At 37.9% G+C, this 22,955-nt stretch overlaps 1 protein-coding gene across 25 annotated transcripts in view; it reads left to right on the top strand.

The window, feature by feature from the left end:
• LOC144378022 (uncharacterized) overlaps positions 1-22,955 on the top strand; it is a 109,071-nt gene that overhangs the window by 29,037 nt on the left and 57,079 nt on the right. For all 25 annotated transcript variants that reach the window (XR_013439455.1, XR_013439456.1, XR_013439461.1 and 22 more), the window contains exons 3-4: positions 12,745-12,826; positions 18,052-18,194. The gene's annotated coding sequence lies outside the window, so the exon portion shown is untranslated. The remainder of the gene's footprint in view (positions 1-12,744; positions 12,827-18,051; positions 18,195-22,955) is intronic.

The raw sequence follows: 22,955 nt of genomic DNA, 5'->3' as shown, positions 1-22,955 counted from the left end.
TGCATAATTAATTCAAAATTTCCATAGATTTTTTTCTCTCAGTTTGGAAAAGACCAAAAGTTAGGTGCAATTCTTTTAATGCTATAAAACTAGTAGGTTTCATTATAATGAATTTATATATATATAATTATCTTAATTAATAAATTTAGACTTGCAATTTCATTTTTTTTTCATCAGTTCACAAGGTAAGGACCCCAGTTTGGAGTTGGATTAATCACGTATTAAAAAAAATTGCATTGCTCCAAAAGACTTCCACTCATTTTAAGAAAGGTAGTCTAGGTCACACTCAAAAACTAATGTGTTCTTGCATATGAAAGTGTAATAGGTTAATTTGAAAGGTATGAATAATTCAACACATAATCATGTGTTTCTTTATACGTATTTTCCCACATGAAAATGTTGCTTTATCATTGTTAAGTAAATGCCCATTGGTACATATATCAGTTACATATTTGGAGCAAGGTTTGGAGATCCATTTTTTTTTTTTGAGAAAGAACTAAAGTTTAATAAAATTGAAAGAGCACATGCAGTTTTTGTGTGTGGACTATTTTCAGGTCACAAAGTAATCTTCCATGGTTTGCAGTTGCAGTTACAAAATGTTGGAAGTAAAAATGACAACAAAAAATCGAACCGAATTTGTACAAAATGCAGGGGCTTTGAAGGTTGTGTCTGAGCATTTGATGATGGCAGTGTAACCACTTCTATATGTGTAATGAAATAATTTTAAAAAAAGACTAAGGCTTACTCTAAACACAACTTTAGGTAGTAAATCAAGCTCTGAATGGAAAATAAAATTGCTGTACATACATCAAATTATATGCACATCCATGTAACTCTCATACATGTATCCAGGTATAAGAGTTTGCACATGACGAGCTCTCTAAGTTCTTTTTGTTTCATCAAAGATAATATAAAAATAGAAAAACTCAATTCTGCCTTCTGCCTTCCAATCTCATGTCTTTCTGTGTAGGCCTAGCCTCTCATGTTCTGCTAAATTTGTGGTCAGTGAATCTTGTCTGATCTAACAGAAATTCTTTTTTAAAAACAAGGTACCCCCTTGCCCAGCCATATTTTGCCTCAATTTTACTTATCCCTCCAGCCTCCCATGCCTGTCAAATCATAGCATCGCCTCAGCTGCATCGAATTGATTTAGGACACTAAACATTTTCTCAAAAATTAAATTCCCCATGAAAACTTAGCAGGACCAATAATGGCATCAAAAAAGAGTTATGGGAAAAGTGCCAGAAGTTGAGCTAAAATGAAGGCTGATTCCTTTATATCAGGGAGGAGGGGAAAAGGGTCAGACAGAGAAGTGAAAGGAAAAGCAGGGCAGGAGGAGAGGCATGAAGGAGAGGAGGGACCGAAATTAGAACAAGAGGCTATGTTTATTAATAACCTTACTGACCCACAGGCCCCTGACACAAAATACATTAAGGATTCTTGGGACATTCTGATCTGTCACTCATACGGGGAGCAAATAAAATGCAGTTGGAAGCTGCAAACTTTCTGAGAACAGATTAAAAAAAAAAAAAAAAGAGGGGGGGGGTAGCCAGAATAAGGTGAAGGTTTAGACTTACAAGCTTAAGAGGTCGGTTGGCCTGGGCTCTCCTTGCGTCCCCTGCATCATCCTCTCTCAGCAGTTTATCTTCCATTGACACACTTTTATCAAACTAGGATTTAAAGAGCACAATAAAAAAATATATATTTTATTGTTGTGAAAAGGATATATGTCCGTGGCAGAACATTTGGAAATTATGGAAAAAACAACCATGAAGTGAATAGAAATGGCCTCTGAGCCTTACCAGCAGGGTGTCATCACTGCTAATACTTTTAAGTACATTTTAAAATCTCTACTTTTCTTTTAAGACCGTTATTTTATTTATTTATCTCTTGATGTGGTGCTTGGGATGGAACCTAGTGCGTCATGCATGTTAGGCAGGTGCTCTAGCACTCAGCCACAACCCCAGCCCTCCTGGACTTTTATTTATTTATTTATTTTTTAACATGCATATATTTGTTTGTTTGGAAAACAGGAGAGGGGCCCTGATGGGTGGGCCGCTGTGTAGTAAACTGCTTTTTCCATTTGTCAAGACAGAATGGATGATTTTCTTGGATTCTCAAAACTAATCGAAATCATGATTTTTATGTCACCAGTAACTCATTTGACCTCTTGTTAGATAGTTAGGTCTTTTTGTAGCTTTTATAAAATCTTTGTGTATATTTTCATTTCCTCTGTCTTAATTACTATAATTGAAAATCCTGCCTTATTTATTCATTTATCTATTTGTTATTTATTTACCTATTTATTATTTATTTATTTTTGGCTATCTTTTGTAGGTTGCCCTCTGAAGTATTTATGCCATTTGCACTGAATGAGAATGCTGATTTCAGAAAATATTAATTCTTCCCCAAATAAGAAAAAAAAAAAAAACCTTAGTGGCCTATGGACTGTGATTTTTATTTACTTTTGGTTGTTTGTGATGCTCCCTTTCTTCCCGTTTCCTGACTATCGGTCTTGTTTTGTGTGTATGTGGTTTGTGTCCTTGCTATTACTTTTTGGTTTTAAATATTTTTTTAGTTATATATGGACATAATATCTTTATTTTGTTTATTTTTTTAATGTGGTGCTGAGGATCAAACCCAATGCCTCAGATGTGCCAGGCAAGTGCTCTGCCACTGAGCCACAACTCCAGCCCTTGCTTTTACTTTTATTTGCTTAAGTTTACCTCCTAGTTCTATTGGGGGTATTAGCTGATTTTCCATTAAATTATAAGTTTTCTTTATCTTAAGTTTATTAACCCTTTCACCATGATGTACTGCAAATATTTTCTGTTTTATCATTTGGTTTTTAGTTGTTAATTCATTAACATATGTTTGTGAATTTAATTGCAAAATGTTTTTTTTTTCTTTCTACCTTTGCTTTTCTGTTTGAAAAGGCTTCGTACATTCCTGCATGAGATCAATATTATTAATCTATATTTTCTACTCGTGTTTTTGTGGATCCTTTTATTTTTAAAAACATTTAAATCTCTCATTTCTCTGGGAATTCTTTTTAGTCCATGTGGTAAGAATATATTTAATGAAATTCCTTTTTATTATATATTATATGTTATTGGACCCTTTTCAAATTTTTATGTTTTATTTCATTATTTTTTTGTCTTCATCTCTTTTCTCCAAGTTTTTCTTTTTAACTATAATTTAAGAAAATGTTTTCTTAATCAGTAATGCAAGTTTTTCCTCATTCAAATTAGTTTTCTGGGTTATGTGTTCCTGCTTGTTATGCTTTAAGAAGTCATCAAATTCCAAACTATTTCTTAATGGGTAAGGATTTGAGTTCTTTTAGTATTGGGTTTTCTCATGTAGAAATAAATGATGGCTTCTTATTTAACTTTTCATATGATCTTCTGAAAAGGTAGAGTTTCTTTAGGTAGTTTCTCACTATAGTCTCAATTTTATTCAGTGCTTTTGTGCATGAATTTTTTCTGGTATATTTTATGACACTTTGCTGGGAAGTCAATTTATTTATACATTTTTGTTTTCTATTTGCCATTTGACTGATTTTCTATTCAAATAATTTGGCCAATTTGGTTATTATTTTCATTTATAAACTTATATGTCTATTTTTCCAGTGGTAGGGATTAAACCCAGGGCTTTGCTCATGCTAGGCAACTGCTCTGCCATTGAGTAATTTGATTCTTTTTGAATTATCTAGGCAGATGAGATTATCATCTGCAAATAATGATCTCTCTATCCCCATGCCAAAATTATATAATTTTTAAAGTTTTTTTCTTGTCTTATTGCAAGAGATGAGAACCTCCAAGTCACTTAAAGGTATTCATCATTAGGAATGCTTCCTATATTTTGACATTAAGTGTGAATATCTGAATATGTGTAATTTTGCTGAGCTCTGACTTTCATACATGTTTCTAGATTCAGCTTTCAGCCTCTTTTCCTGAATTATTATTATTATTATTTTTGTTTGTCTACCTCACTCTTCTGCTAAGTCCTAAATAAGTCTTACTGTTCCTATACTCAAGAGTGTTCACTCTGTGCACAGACATCTCCTGCTTGTATCTGTTGATTCTTCTTTGGAACTCTAAACACCCATTGTTTACTTACTGATAGTACAACTCTCCTTTAATTCTCAAACTAACATGATAAAAACCTGAACTGCTCTTGTTTTATTTTAGTAAAACATGTGAAACTTAACAGGATATTTTCTGCCAACTTAAAAAGTTAATGTCTTGCCTGAGATTTTTTATTTTCCCATTTTAAGAAAATGCTAAAGTATTTTCTCACATAGAAATTATCATTTCATTTGAATTTGCTGACTTTTTGCCAATGAGAAGTAAAAATATCTTGGGATTTTGCATATGCCATGCAAAAAGGATTGGTTCCTTGGGTTAAAACAATATGTGAAAAGAGACCTAGGGGAACAAACAGCAAGAGTTAGCAATAGTGCTGAGGTTGTGTAAAGGATGTAGATTGGTGAGCGCTTTTGGGGTAGGCCAGACCTAATAAGGGTGGATCCTTGGAGATGTCACCGTATCACCCTGACCCTCCAAGTCTTCTGTAAATTGTGAGATAATGCAAAAATTAGTGACAACTTCCAAAAACATTTTAATTAGACTTATCACTTTAAAGAAGGCACCTGATAGGTTCTTCCTATGGGACACTATTGGGTCTGTTTGGTTTGAAGATAGTGGTATGTGCCATGTTTTAGATAACAAATAAAAAGCAAAGAGGATTTCTATCATGACTTTCTCCATAGAGCTAATCCCAAGCATGCTCAAAATTTTGCAGATTTAGTCAACAGCATGGGCTGTACTGGGGGTGTGGTCAAAGGGCTCCCTAACTTCTGCCCAGGAGTGGGAACTCTGTCTTCTTTTCTATCCTCTTGTGTGGCCTTGTTCTTGACTGCTCAGATTCCTTGTACCCTACTTCCTTTCCCATGATAATGGAACATGCCATGTGAAAGTTGAGATTCTGTCTTTCTCTGAGGGAGATATTTGATAATGTAATAAATTGAATTGTTGTAGCCATGTGCCTGCATTTAAGAAAATCTCAGCACTTCTTAGCTTTTCCAACTTGTTTGCCTAGGAAGCACTCCTGTTATCACCAAACTTCAGTGTTAAGGTGTCAGAATAAGAATTTTCTTGTATCATTCCCAAAAATAGACATTTGTATTTTTTTAATACGGTGGGAGGTATCTGTATTATTATTGTTTAAAATCAATTATCCTTTACTTCATATTTTTCCCTGTTGTTTATTTTATCTGTCCTGCTTTCCCAGAGGGACAGAATTAAGGCCCCCATTTGGTTTTTATTAGCATAATCAGTTAATAGCTGTTCTATAATGCTTTACTTATTGTGTTAATTTTCTGTAGTTATGTCCAGAGGCAGCTTCCTGAAAGACCACATTAAAAAAAAAAAAAAGACCTAACTTACTTCTTTAATGGATCCCGTTACCATTTATACTTAAGCTAAGATTTTTGAATGCAATTGATCTATAAAGTCATTGAAAATATATAGGAACTATAGCTAGTATTTTAAATATCTGTGGTGAGTCTAAACATTTCATTAGCATCATGATGTACAAATGCAAATCCTAGTGTCTCTGGTGACTTCAGTTTATCCCACAAGTTCTTTGGATTTGCCCTGAGTATGTCAGAGATGTTAGTGTGTGCTATTACTATGTATTCTATCCTAATTATTTCAGTTCTTCTATATGTCTAAATTCTGAGACCTGGGGACCATTGGTCCATCATGTTGAGGAGTTTAATGGGAATGTATCCTATGTGGACATTGGTATTCAAAAGACTAGTTCTCAAATTAAAATGTAATTTCCAAACAGACCATAGTGACAAAGTAACTTACCTAAAGGATAACAAAGGGAATATTTGTGATAAATGTGATAGATTGGAGCAAAAAGTTAGGATGCATTCTGAATTACATAAATGTACTGGACTGAAAAGAACTTGACTCTGAGGTCTACATCATGGGTTTTAGACCTTCCTCTAACATGAACTGACTCTCTGGGCCTCTGTTTCCTCTTCTGTAAAATGAGGAATTGGGATGAATGTTGTAAAGTTCTTCTAAGCCTTTGTTTTCTCTGAGATGTTCATTCTGTGCTTGCTTTGTGCAGTGACTAATGGAGGGAGGAGCATTAGTAGGCATTGGATGAGGATTAGAATGGGTCTCATTCATTGAGTCTCTGGAGATGAGCATGGCACTTGATGCCAAGTAGGGGCCTGTCAACACTTTATACAGGTTGAGCATACCTTATCTGAAATATTTAAGATGAAATTGTTTTAGATTTCAGATTTTGTAATATTTGCATATACATAATGAAATGTCTTGGGAGTGAGACCCAAATCTAAACAAGAAATTCATTTGTTTCATATATGCCTTACATACATAGCCTGTAGGTAATCTTAGGCAATATTTTTAGTGCATCTGCATTTAACTGTAACTTATCACATGTGGTCAGGTGTAGAATTTTCCCTTTATTGCATCATGTCATTGGTCAAAAAATTTGAGGATTTGGGAGCAATTCAGATTTGAGATTTTCAGATCAGGCATCCTAACCTGCAATAAATTGGTATTGATGAAGAAGCACAAGTAAAATTCCAGTTTGAGAACTATTATAACAGCAATGAGAAAAAGTAGAGCACTAGATCACAAACTGTAGGGGCCACCTTTGGGACCCTGGGAGAATCACTGTACTTCTCTCAATTTCTTTTTCTTCCTTCATGACTGAATGGTCTGGGGAAGACTACCCAAGAGACTCCTTACTAAGAAAAGTCAATGATCCTATAAGGATTTCCAGCCACGTAAAGCAGATAAGAAGGTTCAGATGTTCTACCACCTCTAGTGCCCAGGGCAGGGAGAGCAAGTTATGTATGATTTAATGCTCACTGGGAAGAATTTCACAAGGTTGTATGGGGATGTGCTGAAAAGAGAAGAAGGACAGAGCAGCTGTATGCTAAAGTTTTGCTGGGAATTTTATGCAAAGAAGGAAATGAGGTCTCCTGAATTGTTGGCTATTAAGGTACAAAAGGGATCAAATGCTGTGTTTAAATCAGTTCAATACTGAGCTCTAAGGTGCACAACTTGCTCTGGCTCTTTCTATATCCTGCCCATAGTGGTGACGTTTGACATCTTTCCCTTTAGGCAATGCCATCAGAGGAGGTAATGGATGGCAACAGCATATTTGAGATGGAAAGAGAAAGAGTTCACATACTATTCAATGGAAATACTTTAAAGGCATTTCAAGGAGGAATCTGAGAAATAATTACAAAGTTTGAAAAGAAAGCCTTTAAACTTTGATCTGATTTTTTTTTAATGTAAAGCAATTTGGAACATAATTTTTGAAGTGCTAAGCCACAAATTCAATGTCTGGACCTGACTGCTTTCATTTGTGTCTTGGGGCTTCTACTCCTCCAAAAACAAACGTTTAAAAATTTAAGATGATTTTTCCACAGAAATTAATGCATATAGCATTAGTTGGTCAGCTCCCATAAAAATTACAGCAGCATAGAATAGCTGAGATTAAGGGCTAGATTTAAATCATGCAAGGGCCCAGTTAATATCAGTGCCTAATTAAGAAATCTGTAACATTGGTAGAGAAAAACTCTATCAAGGTGTGATTGGAATTTTTCCTTTCAGTTGCTATTGGGGATTTTAATGGGAATGTATCCTACATGGACTTTGATAGTCACAGGACTAGTTCTCAAATTAAAATGGAGTTTCAAATCTGAGCATGGGGACAAACTAATTTATCTGAAAGGTAATAAAGGAAGTTCTTATCTAAAAATAAATGTCATAGAGTGCCTTAATTTTAGATTACATTTCTCCTTAATCTTTTAAACCTGAAATTCTTTGTGGTTCATATGTATGAGCCTTGCTCCTTGAAGGTAGATGATGGGCATTATTCCTTCTTTTGCATGTGCAGTGCCTAGGTTCCCATTAAATGTTTATGAAATAGCAGAATATAAATATTTTGTTAGTTTTTAAGAGCTATTGCTGAGCATGGTGCTCTGTCATGGCACATTTTCTCTCCAATAAGTAGACAGGTGGGTTTGCTTGTGTACCAACTAAGAAGCACTGCAAAGGCAGGTTATAAACTGAATTTGGTCATGCTTGTCTATCCAGTAAAAATTGAGAAACTTCATCTTCAGTATAAATTTCTGGATTCCTTTGAAATTTCAGAAGTTGTGGCACAGTTTGGTTCATAGGTACCCACAGTAGCAACTGGCTAGGGCCCAGGAGTTGCTATTCCCATTAAACAGGGTTCCTTTTCTGCTAGTCACCATTAATAAAATGTGATTGGTTCCATGTTGGGTTGCATGTGGAAGCAGATAAATGGACTGAATCCCTTGCATAAGATTCTAGGCTGACTTTGCTTTTTTATTTTCTAAACTGGCCTGTGGGATAGGCCCTGCTTTAGTTTGCACCTGGAGCATCCCACAAAGGTTCACTTGTTAAAGGCTTTATTGTCAACCTGTGGTGCTATTAAAAGGTGCTGGAACCTTTAAGGGGTGGGGCCTCGTAGAAGGAAGTTAGGTCACTGGTGGCATGCCTCAAAGGTGATATTGGGACTCCAGTCCTTTCTTTATCTTTCTTTTGCTTTCCAGGCACCATGAAGTGAACAATCCCCCTTCACTTGTTGAAACCATAATGTATGATGCTGCCATGTGGCCCAAAGCAACAGGGCCAAGTGACTATGTTCCAAAACCTTTGAAACTACGAGCCAAAATAAATCTTTCCTCCTTAAAAGCTGATTTTCTTAGCTATTTTGTGATACCAGTGGAAAACTGAGTAACATAGGCCCTGAAGATTGGGTTACAGCATTTGGTATGCATTTCCATTGCTGTTGGACTTGAATGAGTTAAAGATCTAAGGGTGAGCTTAATTGTTTTTTTCCAAGCCCCACAAAAAAAGAAGGCAAGACTGTAAGTACTGGACTTGGAGCGAAGCTAGTGTGCATATTCCTAGTACTTCAATGTGGCTCCAGTGGGAATTGAGCAGGATCCAAGCACTAAATAACCCTAATGATATCGGGTAGGAGCTCATCAGGGAGCTGTTCAAGAGTTTGTCAGAGCATATTAAAATACAATACATTCACATAATCAAAAAAGGTACATCAGTCCATCTGTCTATACATTCCTTTTTGATATTAACTTTATCCAGGGACTTTTCAAAATTACATCATCTACTCATACCCTCCTCTTTAGTGAATAAAAATGTGGACAGAAGGAAAAGAAAATCAGAATAATGTGCATTGGTGTAAGTCCTGTAATTGAAATCATTATTGCTTAAGACACCGTTGCTTTAATCAGCTCTATCATAAATCAATGCTTTGCACTAGTGAAGGTTTAAAATAAAGTGCTGTTAAACAAATTGGGCCTCTTAAAAGGCATGATGCAATTGGAAAGCCACTGAAAATGAAAAAAAAAGTGCTTTCTGAATTGATACGCTGGCTCTAGCATTTTATCTTCCACTTAATTTAAAAAAATATATTACCTGGTCCTTTCTTAGAAATTACATATTGGAGGTCTATAATGGCCAAGACTTTAACCCATTAAAAAAATTTACTCCCAGGAACAGTTAATATTTGACATTTAATTGCTTTTTCTTGTTGGAGGAAAAAAAAATATGTTTCTTTCCTTCCTTTCTCGATTGACTTTCCAAAAATCACCTTCTGAGCTATAAAGATGGAAAAGTGTAATTGATTTCAAAAACTCAAGTGCATTTATGTGGGTATGCATATACATGTGTGTGTATGTAAATAATATCTCCAAAGTAGCAGGAGCTGGTTCTTCCCTCCCAACAACTCTGCAAGGCAAGGTGTTATGACTGCTGTTTGATAGCTATGGTGACAGAGGTCTAGAGAGGCTACAGAGAAATTCAGGCACGAGAGTCTTTATTCCATTACCACTTTGCTGGCTTCTGGGTGTACTTCACACCCTGGCATAGAGATGTTTATGGAGCCATGACAGAATGCCATCTCAGTGGTTCCTATCTATCTTCAGGCAGCTAATTTCTTTCAGCTTATAATGGGATTTATCTTATAATGTAATCCCATCTACAAATGTTGATGGGCAACTATGATTTGAGTTTTAATGTGAGTCCTCTATTTAATGGAGCTAGGAGAAGCCCTGGAACCACTTTATATCTATAATATTGACTTAAAAGAGATTTCTCATTGTAGTTTTGTCTGGATGACTCAAGGAGGTTAGTCCTCTTACCTTTGGAGCAATGCCTATACGGACTTCAAACAAATTTTCTGGCCCCTCCTCATGACTTGTTTTAAGACATAGAGGAGATCAGTTGGAAATTGGTGTGGAAACAATGAGGAAAACCATTTGTTTGGTTGCCTGAAGTTAGAAAATTTCCATTTCAACATCTTTGGCCTCTCCCCTTTCTGGTGCAGCAAATTCACTACCAAAGGTCAAAGTGTTCTCTTGCATTCTTTTATTTTTTCTCTTCCCACAAAACCAGGTAGCATTTAGTCTCTTGAAAAGCTGCACAAACCAACTGTTCCTCTACAGATTATCCCTTTCAGAGCTCAGGTGATATGCCTCATTGAGTTACACCTCCTGTGACTTGTGGTCAGATGCGGCTGTGTCATTCTGCATTATTCTATCTTGCAGGAAAATATTTACATGTTGGCTCCACCAGGTCCCATTTTCCCCGGGAATGGTTTTGCATGCGCCATCTTCACACTGGTGGTTGAAGTTGAATCACCTGCCTTCATGGGGACCAATGGGCATCTGGCAGAAAACCAGAAAGTCAATCTTCCCCTCACTCAGCTGGAAAACAAGTTTACAACTGTAGGATAACATGTTTCTGAGATGTGGAGTGCAAATACTCTGAGAAGGCTCTTGGAAGGAAACTGAATAGGGAATGGAAATTTGCACTATTCACAACCCCCCCACCTCCCTACCTCCATTATAGAAACAGAAAAGCTTAAGTATGCCTTTTAAACATATTTTCCCTTCCTTTTTTCTTTGTGTTTTCTATTTCATAAAATTATAATTAAAATGAATAATAATTCTCATTTTTCACAAGGAGTGGTGAAATGGACACTCATACTTCTGTGACAGGGTATATTGGGAAAATTCTTTTGGAAACTCATTCATAGTGTTTATCAGGAGAGTCATGAAACATTCATGAGAACAATTATGGCTCAGATGTGAGGTGTCCCCATGAAGCTTATGTATAAGACAATGCAAGAAAGTTTAGAAATGAAATGAATGAGTTATAACAGCTTTAACCTAATTGGTGCATGAATCCACTGATAAGGATTAACTGGGCAGCAACTGTAGGCAGGTGGGGAGTAGCTGGAGGAAGTAGGTCAGTGAACATGTGGCTTTGGGTTTACATTTTGTCGCTGGTAAGCGGAGCTCTCTGCTTCCTGGTGCCATATGCCTATCTTTTTTTCCTCCACTGTACTTTTCTGCCATGATGTTCTGCATAATACTGCGCCCAGAGCTATGAAGTCAGCTATCTATGGACAGAAACCTCTGAAACCATGGGCACCAAATAAACTTTTTCTTCTCAAATTGTTCTTGTTAGGTGTTTTGGTCACAGTGACAAAAAGCTGACTAAAACAAGAATTATGTAATAATAAGGAAACAGGAAATGCATGGCGAATGCTTAAACATATATAGTCAAAATGTGCATCATCATCATAATAGATAACATTTGTGTTCTTAACATGTGACAGGCTCTGAGCCAAATGCTTTTAGGCATTGTCTTTAGGTTTAATCTGTACATGGGTTTTGTATTGTAGATATTATTATACTTCCATTTTACAGATGACAAAAGAGAGATGTAGGGGGGTTAATTGGTTTACCTGAAGTCACCTTGCTAGTGTGAAACTTCAACCTCATCCCAACTATAGGGTTTTCACTTTTAAAATAACTTGGAATTCCTTTTACTATGTGGTTAATTTTAAGGGAAAAAACATTAATAACAAAAATGTAAGCTATACTCTATAAAAACCACATGAAAAAGTAAACAGGAAATCTTAGACCACAAGGAAATAGCCTAATTTGTAAAAGCTCGTCTGTAACCAGTTAATAAAATGATTTGTTGCTATCTGAAGCAAATTAAATGTTTCAGGTCTTTCCTCTGGATGAGAATCATATACTATAGGAATGATCGTTAGCTAAGAGAATCTAATTGTTATTCTGCCAATTTAAAAAAGGTCCAAAGAACAAATCTTACATGTAGGTCCAAATGACTTTGAAAGGATTTCATCCAGATTCATTTGGAATTTCCTTTTGGAATGGGACCTAGACCAAGATTTCTTAGCTTATTTTGTATGAGAATGTATCTGAAAATATTAATGGAATCTGTGGGGTTTTTTTCCTGTTCAGAAAAACCTCTATATTAACACATCTTGATGGATATAAGTTGACTTTTATGCAAGGATCTTAGAATTTTTTTTTTTTTACATTGGTGGCTGGCTTGAAGGATTAAATTAAAATTTCCCTTTCTGTCTTGGCTTGCAGACTGTTTTTCATAACACAGTTTGGTGGATGTTCTTTTTCTAATAAGTCAAGCATGCATACTTTCTTCAGAATATTGTCAATACCTGGATGACTAAAAAATTAAGTGACTATAATGAATAATTTAGTTTCAACATTTTCATTAATATGATATCATGTTATTATAGAACTTGTATCCAGATACTTGGCTAAAAACTGCCTCTTTTTTTTTTTGTTATCCTCTTTAGGGTTAAAAAAATGTATGGCATACTTTACCAAGAATCAAAGATTGTGCCTGGCAGCATAATTGACAGAGAGAAGCTGAGCAAGGTGAGTAGACAGAATTATGAATCACAGTTTTCTTAGCATACCTGTAGAGATATATGTTTTGATAAACACATATGTATTAAGTGGATATGCATAAGGCAAAGAGTTAGATGGACTCAGAAAATGGGTGGGTTTTTGCTTTTGCATTATATGCAGTGTTCAGAGAGCCTTCAAGTACTGTTGGCTGTGCTACTAATAAGATTATAGCCAGGGCATGCTTTCATTCCATGAAATATTTTCATCATCTAGAAGAGGGAAATTATTTTTAATCTTTCTAAAATAAAAAATTTCTCAGGTTCTGTTCAGGATTGTTCAAGAAAGAGTCAGAAATATCATGTTTAGAGGTCACTGGGCTATCTACCCTAGGAACTTCCCCTTGGCAGTGGTCTCTCTCTATGTTACAGAAGACAGCAAAAATATAAGTCACCATACATCTGACCAATTATGCAATGCTGTATCAAGGGGGAAATTCCTTCCTCACTTCAGCTGGTGAACAGTTATGCCCTGGAGCTCAGGACGGACATGCCTTGTAACTTTTTAACCTGGTTAGTGTAACTGCCAATATTATTCCTATTCATATAAATGTCTAATCCTTTTTTGAATCTTGCTAGACTATTTGCCTCAATAATATCCCGCGGCAGTGAATTCCACAGGTAGATTATACGCTGCTTTAAAAAGTATTTCCTTTTATTCATTTTAAATTTCTTGCCTTTTAACGTCACAAAATGGCCCTTGCTCTTGCATTAAGTGGCAGGGGATAAAGGCATGTCAAATTAAGCTTTAATTCTCCCGAGCACTCTCTTTGCTATTATTAAAACCTTATCTTCTATATATACTTTCTATTTTAGCAATTGTAATCTTGATTAAACGAGATGATTTAAGTTAGTGGTTTTCCACTACTTTGGACACATCATGGGTGCCAGAAAAGAACCCTTATTAATATTCAATGTCATTTATTGGACAAATATTTACTGTGCACCTACTTTTGAAGGAACTGTTTTAACTTTGGAGAGATGGCCTTGAGTAAGACTTATTCAGAAGGACCTAATTTTCTAGAGAAGGAGACACGCAGTAAAATACTGAATAAGTATTTGAAATGCCTGGTTTTGGATGATATTAAGTACAATCAGCCCTCCATATCCATGGATTCTGCATTCTCAGCCTCAGCCAGAATTTATTTCTTGTCATTATTATCTAAATAATACAATATAATAACTATTTACGTAGCATTTACATCGTATTGGTTTTTCTATAGAGGTTTATAGCTTAGATGCAAATTATAGACCATTTTACATAAGGGACTTGAGCATGCTCAAATTTTGATTTCCATGGGGTTTCTGGAACCAACCCCACATGGACACTAAAGGAGAACTATATTGTGGGAAAAATTTAAAAGTTCCTGGGAAAGGATGTCAGGGGCCACATTAGTTTACACCGTCAGAGGGTGACTTTCTGAAAAAGGGACAGTTGAGACTGGCCACCAATGAGTCATCTATTTGAAATATCCATGAAGGTGAGCTCCAGGTTCCAGAGCAAGGCCCAGTAGTTGAGGTTCAATCATTTGTTGAGGGCCTGGATGAGTCAAGCTTGAGAAGGAAAATCTTAGTTTCAGAAACTATCCAGTCAGTGCTCAACAAATCCAGGAGGAGTGCATCTTGTACTGCTGTTTTAACTCCAAAGATTATCAGAGTAGAAAAAGCAAGGGATATAGTTAGTAAGCCTCTTGTTTCAAGATCCAATCATGTTCCCGGGAAACCAGCTCTTTGACCTTGGGTCAATCACCTAATTGCTCTCATGCAAAGCATTCTTTACAGAAATGGGCATACAACTTCTTTTCCTCATGGGGATTGGAGGAGTGGAGGTAAGATTATGTGGAAGCTCTTCATAAGCTGCCGAAGGGTGTGAAGATGTTGGTTCTTTTTGCAGGATTCGGGTTTCGCCAACACTCTGTACTTGGGTCTCTCATTCTTTTTTTTTTTCCTTCCATCCTTGTTTTCCAAGTACCCTGACACATCCCTTGCCTCCGCTCAAAGTCCACCAGTGGCATCCATGGTACTTAGCTTTCTCTCCCAGAGGTGGGTTAAACAGGGCAGATTTTCCTAAGGGCTTTACAAATGGAATCAGATGGAGAAGTCACTTGTTGATACTGTGGGATGGATATGGATTTAAAATAATGATTGCTTTTTGTTTTTGCTTCCGTGTGTTCTTGTTTATTGCTCTGTCTTCTGGGGCCCAGTCAACAAAACTTCTCTGTACAAAGACAGAGTCCCTGCCTGAAGTTTGAAGAGACTCTTCCCCAAACCAACGCTGGTTGACATGATCGCATTCCCTGTGTTCAACTTCCCTCTCTGCTCCAGAACGGTGGATACACACCATTTCTCACATTGCCTCTTGAAGTTATTCTTTTTAATTGCCCCTTTCTTTCTTTCTTTTTTTTTTTTTTCCTATTTAGGCAATTTAAAATAGAGGCATGTGCAGCTCTGCATAATAATGTGTTATAAAGGCATTTCAAGGAATAAATTATTAGGATTGTTTACATGCATGGTTCAAATTTACTGGCAAATTGCTTAGGCCTCGGTTTTATGATGTAGCTGCCAGTTAGGCTCCTTCTGAATAAGACTCTGAAATAGGAGAAGTCGCCCTTTGCTGTCCCTCACCGGCACTTCCTCTGCCTTGTTCCTGCCCTTTCAACACCTCCCTCCTCTTCCACCCCCAAATAACTCTGTGGAGCTGTCAGGCTTTTTGCACCTTAATGTGAAGACACTTTGTGGGTCCTCCCCAGACCTGCCCCCAACAAAGGTGAGGTGTGCAAAGGAATAAATCTTCAATGGTATAATTTTAGATGCTGTGGCAACTGGGAAGGGCAGCTATTTTTGGCTGTTGGGCTTTCTCCTTGACCTGAGATGATACCGCTTTGCCTGCTGCAGCGTGGCCAGCCAACCCTGCTTGTGGTCCTTTTAGTGACATGTCTGCCGTTCCTGGGAGTGGCTTCTTTCTTTCCTCATTGAGCATTTCTCCGCTCATTTGGAATTCTGTGTTTTGTGCAAGGGCATGCATCTATTGACGTGTACCCATGTCGGCTTGTCACAGGCTGACCCAATAAGGTGGTGGTCCAACATCTCTGGATGCAAAGTCAGAGGGAACTGACTCCCTTCTACACAGGAGGTGGAGAAAAATTTCTGGTCCAGTTTCTGTGTGTCCCTCAGCCTCCATGCTTTATCAGCTGCTCAGGGATGGTTGAGTGAGTCACTGCTTCTCTGAGCCAGGCAGGTCTCCAGGCCACAGTGTCCGAGCCTTCCCACCTAGTCTGCCTTACTGAAAGTTGTGTGCTCACAGCAGCTCTTCTGACCACCCTGCTTGTTCTCTTCCCACTCAAGTTCCTGATGCAGCTGCTGACTGCAGACCCCCTGTACTGCCTGGGGAAAGGAGTCGGACCCTCCTGTAGCAGATGGGCGGAATAGCTGCAAGAAGATTTGAAGGGGGCCAAAACTAACAGTGCTTCCAGATGAGGGTGATATTAGAGCCAAGATCATCACTGGGGCAGGGTATCTTGTTCTTAGTTTTACAACCCAAAAAAGTACACAGAAGATTCAAAGATCATTTGGGAAGGAGGAATAAAATCAGGGGAAAAAACCAAAAAAAAAAAAAAAATGACAACAGGAAAATGGGACCAGTTTGAAAAAAAAAAAAAGAATTGAATTTCTTTATGCCCAAAGACAGAAAACAGAGACTTTTTTTTTTTTTTTGGTATGGGGAGAGCACTGGATCTCTGAATGGTAGTTCTCTTCTCCATTTCCCCAAGCTACAAAGGAGAGAATTCTAGATATGGGGAGAAAAGGGGGTGAAGGATGAAAGCAAGAAAGGGTGGGGGAGAGGGAATGAGAATGTAAGGAGAGTTTGACCAAGGAACAGAAAATAAGGGAGGATGTAACAAAAAGGAAGAAAACGATCAAGAAAATGTTGTCTTTCCTTATCTGCTACAGAAATAAATTTAGTAGAAATTTATTTGGAACCCACCATGTCCGGTTCTCTTATCTTTCTGCAGCGAAGATCACCCTAAAATTTATTAACTGAAAACCACACACACAAAAAAAAGAAAAAATGAAAACCACAGCAATCAATTTGTACTGATTCAGAGTGTTGACTGGGATCAGCTGGGTGGCTCTCAGGCACTCTATGGGGTCTGATGGCGGCTGAGGCTGGAGCCATCTCTAAGGCTTCCTCCCTTGTGTGTCCTGTGGTTGATGTTGGTCCTTCCTGTGACCTCAGATGGACAGCTGCATGAAGTCATTGCACGTGGTCTGAGCCTCCTCACAGCATCTCATACTAGCCCTTCTGACATGGCTGCTCAGGGGTCCAATGATGAGTGTTCCAAGAAAACAAGGTACGAGCTGAATCTTCCTTTCCAGTCATATGTTCTGTGGTCCTCCAGTTACTGAAGTACGCTCAGACTCCTAGGTAGGGCACCAGGATGCCTTCTATAGATTTAAGGAGTGTTAAAGAACCTGTGGATCTGAATTAAGACTGCTAAAATGTCCAATCACAGAGTCAGATGCTTCCAGCATCTAACTTCCAGCCATTTCTGTCTAGTTGGAGCTGTAAAATCCCACCAAAGATCCAGTGGAAAGTATTGAAGTATCCATTTGCCAGGGGAGGGAGGTGATAGAAGAGCGAATACAAAGCAGGGCTCAAGATGAACACTGCATGCTCACAGATCATAGGCAGAGTGGGTAGGAAGACGGGTGGTCACTTATCACTGGAGAGCACTGAAGGCCAGCAGGATACAGTGACACAGTGGCCAACATCCTCTAACTCTGAAGTGGGGTGTTGCCAGTTCTATTCAATCCTATGTGTTTGATCTCCATAACTTACCTGCTCATTACCTCGTTCCTTCTGCCTCACCTGGCTCCTACCAACTGTTCTTTCTTTTCACTGAAATATTCTGTTACGGTGTAAAAACTCTTCTGCATCCTTCATACCCCTGGGTCATGACTTTATCCTTTGGGCCATAAAGTCCCATCCCCTTCCCTACTTTTTTGCTGCTCCATTACCATCTTTCAGATCACTGAACTTCTCTCTACTTTTCTTGTCCATTCCTCAGATGATTACTTGAAACAGGCCTTTTTATTTTGTTTTCCTCCTTTTTGGCCACGGTCTCCTGCCTTTTAAATCCTATCCTGTATTTGACAACTCATGCCTCTTCCCTGCTCTGATCTATCTTATTATAGGAGCCTGTTGCCCAGCACAGAATCACAGGACGTCGGATCCAGGTGCACAGAATACCCGGCACCTCCGCCAGAGACACACAGCCCTCTTCCTGGGGTTGTGGAGGGGGGGCAGTTGTGGCTTGCACCCGGCCAAGGATTTTCAGGTGAGATTTGCTGTCCCATTTCTCACCTTGCTTTGGTAAGCATTTCCTACATTCCATCAACACTAAAATTACTTTTCTCTTCATCTGGGCTTTGAATATCCCCATACCACCCACTGTGGAATTCACTTTTTAATCCTCATGTAGGCTGGGTTTCTTTTCTTATCCTAGTACAAAAACGATAGGTATCCACTACTTCTCTTACATAGAGAAGTAAAAATTAAACAAACATTATAGATAGAAAGATTGTTAATACCTTGATGTGGGGCTTTCTTTCTTCCCTTCCCCAACTACATTTATGCTTTTTATGTTTTTGGTATTGAGACCTGAACCCAGCGATGCTTTATCACTGAGCTACATTCTCAGCCCTTTTCATCATTTATTTTGAGATAGGGTCTCATTAATTGCAGAGTGTCTTGCTAAATTGCTGAGGCTGGCCTCTAATTTGTGATCCTCCTGATTCAGACACCTGACTTGCTGGGATTAAGGCAGGCACCACCACACCTGGCTGTATTTATGGTCTTTTAGAGACAGAAATATCACCCACTCAGATGGTCAGTTATTTTCCTCCAAGCCACTTGCTGCTTTGTAGAACCAGTTTTACAGTTCTCTGTTTCCTGGCCCCAGCTAACTGGAGTGGGGCTGGACATCTGAATCCCAGTGGACTGATAACTGCTCTGACCATGAGATTAAATCAGATGGCACCTTGGACTACAGGAGTGGAACTGGGACAGGATGCTTCCTTCCTGTCCTCATATCTGTCTTCAATGGAGCAGTGCTTATGGGACTTTACCAATGACTATGCAAGATGAACTTTTTGTCTAAATCTGCTTTCCGCACTGAATAATGTATCATAACTTTTTCTATATGTCAAATATTCTCCCAGATTATAATTTTGATAAGTGCCCCATGATTATTGTTGATGTCTTGATATTTATGAGAGAAGTGCAATTCAGGGGTGAAGCTTGAATTCTGTGTTGAATAATACTGGATTTAAATACCCTCTATGGCCCTTGCTTGCTATATGATTTGGACAGTTATTTAGATACTTTATGTCTTAGTTTCTTTGTTCATAAAATAGTAAAAAAGAAGGTTGAAGTGTATCATGAATCTTAAAGTTCCCAGCACATTATCTGTCACAAAGGTAAAGGTTCAGTAATGCCACCTGGCATTACTAATAATCATAAACCTGTTCTTTATTATTGCTCATATAACACCCCACTATTTTCTTTCTTTTTTTAAAAATATTTTAATTAGTTATTGATGGACCTTTATTTATTTATTTGTTTGTATGTGGTGCTGAGAATCAAACCCAGGGCCTCACACGTGCTAGGCAAGCGCTCTACCACTGAGCCACAGCCCCAGCCCTGACCCCAGTATTTTCTGCACAATTTAAACAGAACTTCAGTGAACAAGTTGAATATTTGTGCATGATTATTCCTTGAGCTAAATGCCTAGAAGTTGAAATAATGGATCAAAGATTATGAACATTAAAAAAAGTTTAAAAAATTGTTTTGTCATGCTATCTCTGATCTCTTCTAAATTGTCCACCATTTCACCCTTTACCGTCTTCTTCTTGGCTGCGGATTTGAAGACATTATGTTCCTTTTGTATCCAGGATGGAGCCTGTGCTCATCTTCCAACAAAATTAAAACACTGTCACATCTGACCTTTGAGTGGGGGCTCTTTCAGGTTAATTTAATTAGATCAGTTAGCAATTCACTTACATGCCAGGTGCAGATTTAGGTTATGTATAGGTAAGTCTTATAGATTAGCTTTATATTTTGAGAACTGATTCTTGCATTGAGAGCTTTGGAGCCATTGTAGAAAGAGTACCAAACAGTAGGAAGTCAGATATTACAATAGATATGACATTGTTTCCTCTCTAGAAAATTGAGACATCTGGAATGTAGGCATCATTATTGCTTGACCTTCCAGTAATAACCTTCCACCTGTGGACCCTAGCCGGCTTCAAGGCTTGGAAAAATATATCAACATGAAGTTTTGTGAGAATTGCCTTCGAGTCACTTACAGTGTTGGGAACTTTAGGAAGAAAAGGATAACTCAACAGAAATCCTTGACCTCAAGGAATGTACTGGGAAAATAGATATGTACATAATTATTGAGCAAAGGAAATTTTGCTAGAATGTATGTAGACACCTGTAAGAAAATTTCAGAATTAACTACTTCAAGAGCTGAGGCTGTGCATTTAGCCATTTAGTCCTTGATGATTTTGTTTTATTGGGTCCTAAATTATAGATTTAATTTTTTAAAGTTGCCAACAATGAACAGCTGACAATTTTTAGGTAAAAATTCAGATTTCTGTCTTTGAAAAATGGAAGAATAGGCAATAATGAGCCCCTATTTCACCATAGCAATAGTGAAGAAAGGCTGACCTTTAGGTCAAGGAATAAGATTTCCTTTTTTGCCATAGTCCCTACCACTCCCTACTATCTTGTAATGTACTACTTCCCTCATTTGTGCTATCTGTGTATGCCATGTGATTTATGGTTGTGACTTAGCAGAAGGAGGCCCTTGTTCTTTCACAGGGTATCAGAGAAAGCTCAGAAAAATCTGGTAGAAGGGAGGCCTGCAGGCTGAGCAGGGATTTTCTGTGTTTGTAGATAGACAGTGAAGCACTGAAGGCAAATGGAATAGCTTGTCCAGAGGTGTGGGGCTTGAGCACAGAAGGTCCACTTGGATAGTGACACCCACACAGGATGGCAAAAGAGTTTGGTATTTGAGGAAAAGGGTTCATAAAGAGGGAGAACTAGTGAAGTATACACAAGTCCCAGGTCACGCACAACATGGCATACCAAGATGAAGACTTTGGAATTTGGCCAACAAGAATTAGATGGAATGGTGGATAGGATGACAGCTAACATAGTTTCTAACAATGCCCTGCATCCATGCTGGTGCCATGCCAACCATGTTGTGTGCAGGACCTCACTAAATCCTGACTCCAAGAACATGAGTCATGTACTGTCACTGCTGAGAAAGTTCAAGTAGGGAGAGATGGGTTAAATGACTTTCCCAAGGTCACAACCAGTAAATGATAAAGCAGGAAGTGGGCCCACAGCCTCATTATAGGATTTGCAACCTTACTGTTAGTGTCCTCTGCTTCTCAGATGGATCAATGTTGTAGAATAGGTACTCTGGCATTAGAAGTGAGTGCAGGAGACTCAGAGAACCGGGCATTGGAGGCCACTGCCATGGCCATGCAAGAGAGCCAAAGGTCCTCCACCAAGGAGGCCTTTAGTACTAGCACTGAGGAGGGGTGAATGTGAGGAACATTGACCGTGGGATCTTCCTTTATGGAGCCTGCCAGCTCTGGAATTTTTTCCTCCTCCTTTAAATTCTCAGAGTACTCTGTGTCTTTTCCCCAGGTCCTGCTTGTGTCATGTACCCTAACAGCTGTTTGCCTCTTATCACATCTAGTATATTTTGAGTTCCTTAAGGGCAGGAGGAATTATTCTTTATTTGCCTTCATATATATATATATTTGCATTGCTGAGCACAATGCCTTGGTAAATGAATGAATTCCAAGATTATCTTTTTCAGATCATTTCTCCTCATGTACACATTTTTTAGAAGTTAGTGGCAAGTTAAATACTCTTTCTTTTAAGATAGAATAATTTCCTTACACCATCTACTTGAAATTATTTTCAAATACAAGGAAAAGTAAGACCAAGAAGTTGTTATAAACAGCAAACCCTTTAAGAGTCAATGTCACATTTATTGCTATAAAATATTTTTCTCTCTGTGTTCGACATCTGGTTCCCATTACATACAGTATTGGGTACTTGAGTTCACCAGCCATTTTGCATACCAAGCAGCACGCACACAAAATCCCCACCGACATCCGCCAGTACACATTTGCACCATGTAATTCTTACTTTCCATTTACAGACAACCCTTCTGTAACCAACTTAATGCTTACCCATACATTTTTGAAGTTATGTTTTCATATTTACCTTCAGGACCAAATTGCCTACATCTGAGAAATTAAGAACTACAAAACCCTGAAGCCTTTGCTTTCTGTCATTGTATGGTCCCAACTATCTATAATCTAGCACTGAAGTCAATGAAACATCTCAATCTAAAGTCTATATTTCCTAGTTACATTGACCCAGAAATGAGAAACACAATATGGAATGTTTGCTAATGAGTCATGAATTTCATTATAATTGCTTCCACATTCAGGATAGCTCCCTTAAACCATCTAATCTTGACATATCCTGCTACAATCCCATGTGTTGTAAATGATTTTGTTTTATTTCTTAGGTTACTGTTAAGGGCTTATTTTCTGGTTCATTTCTTTTTCTTAAAGAAAACCACACACTTGTGTGAACCCGCACACACACACTCAGACACTGTGCATACAACAGGCCACTGTGGCTTTTGCTTCAATCTGTATTTTTTTTAAAAAATAAAATAATTATGAAACAAAAAAAAGAGCCCTCATCGTTTGGTTTGGAAATAAAAATAAACACTCGTGAAGACAGCCGAAATATGGTCTGGTTTAAAGTCCTCATTCAGGTCTCTGAGAATTAGAGCCAGAATTGAGCAATGGCCCAGCAAACAGCAATCTGTCCCCTCCACGGACCTCAGAATCCATAATGGAATAGACAGACACAAGCAGCATTCAGTACAGTAATAATGGAAAATTAAATACGACTTTTAAAAACTGCTCACATTATAAAGTGATCTATTAGCGTTATACGACTTCAGCACTTGAAGTGACTGATTCTAATTGCAAGATTT

Source organism: Ictidomys tridecemlineatus, chromosome 5, assembly GCF_052094955.1.
Source record: "Ictidomys tridecemlineatus isolate mIctTri1 chromosome 5, mIctTri1.hap1, whole genome shotgun sequence".
In the NCBI taxonomy this organism is placed as follows: domain Eukaryota; kingdom Metazoa; phylum Chordata; class Mammalia; order Rodentia; family Sciuridae; genus Ictidomys; species Ictidomys tridecemlineatus.
The sequence above is the reverse complement of the archived record's forward strand: the minus strand, read 5'-3'. Positions and strand labels throughout refer to the sequence as shown.